Raw genomic sequence first — 506 nt, 5'->3', positions numbered from 1 at the left:
GAGTGCTGGCACGAATTGTGGGACACAGCAGCCCTGGGCTGTGCAGGCTGAAGCTGGCTCCCAGCGTGGGGGTCCAGGACAGGCCTGCAGCAGAGCAAGTTTGTCTTTCAGAAGCGCCTGGCACTGGTGGATTTCTCAGATCCAAGAGCCAGCAAGAGGTCCCAGGCCCCAGTGTCCAGCCCTGGATCGTGTGAGTGGCACCAGAGCTGCCCACAGACGCTCAGCACGCAGCACCTGGGAGCAGGGGGCCAGCAGCAAGCCGGGTCTCTGCCCCCCAGCAGCCATTCTGGGGAGCTGCAGAGCCTGGAGAGCGAGGAGGAGGCAGGTGATGACTGGGAGGAGAGTGCCCTGCACCCCGAGCAGCACCTCCCAGACCCCAGAGGTGAGGGGCTGCCTGGGGAGGGGGCTGGGGATGCAGCCCTGGGGTGCACAGCCCTGCCAGCTCCTGTGGCAGAAGCTGGACCAGACCCCGGAGTGCCTTGGGGGGAAGCTGGCCATAAACACAG

This window comes from Antrostomus carolinensis, unplaced genomic scaffold, assembly GCF_000700745.2.
Source record: "Antrostomus carolinensis isolate BGI_N321 unplaced genomic scaffold, ASM70074v2 scaffold44634, whole genome shotgun sequence".
NCBI lineage: Eukaryota > Metazoa > Chordata > Aves > Caprimulgiformes > Caprimulgidae > Antrostomus > Antrostomus carolinensis.
This window is presented reverse-complemented; position numbering follows the sequence as displayed.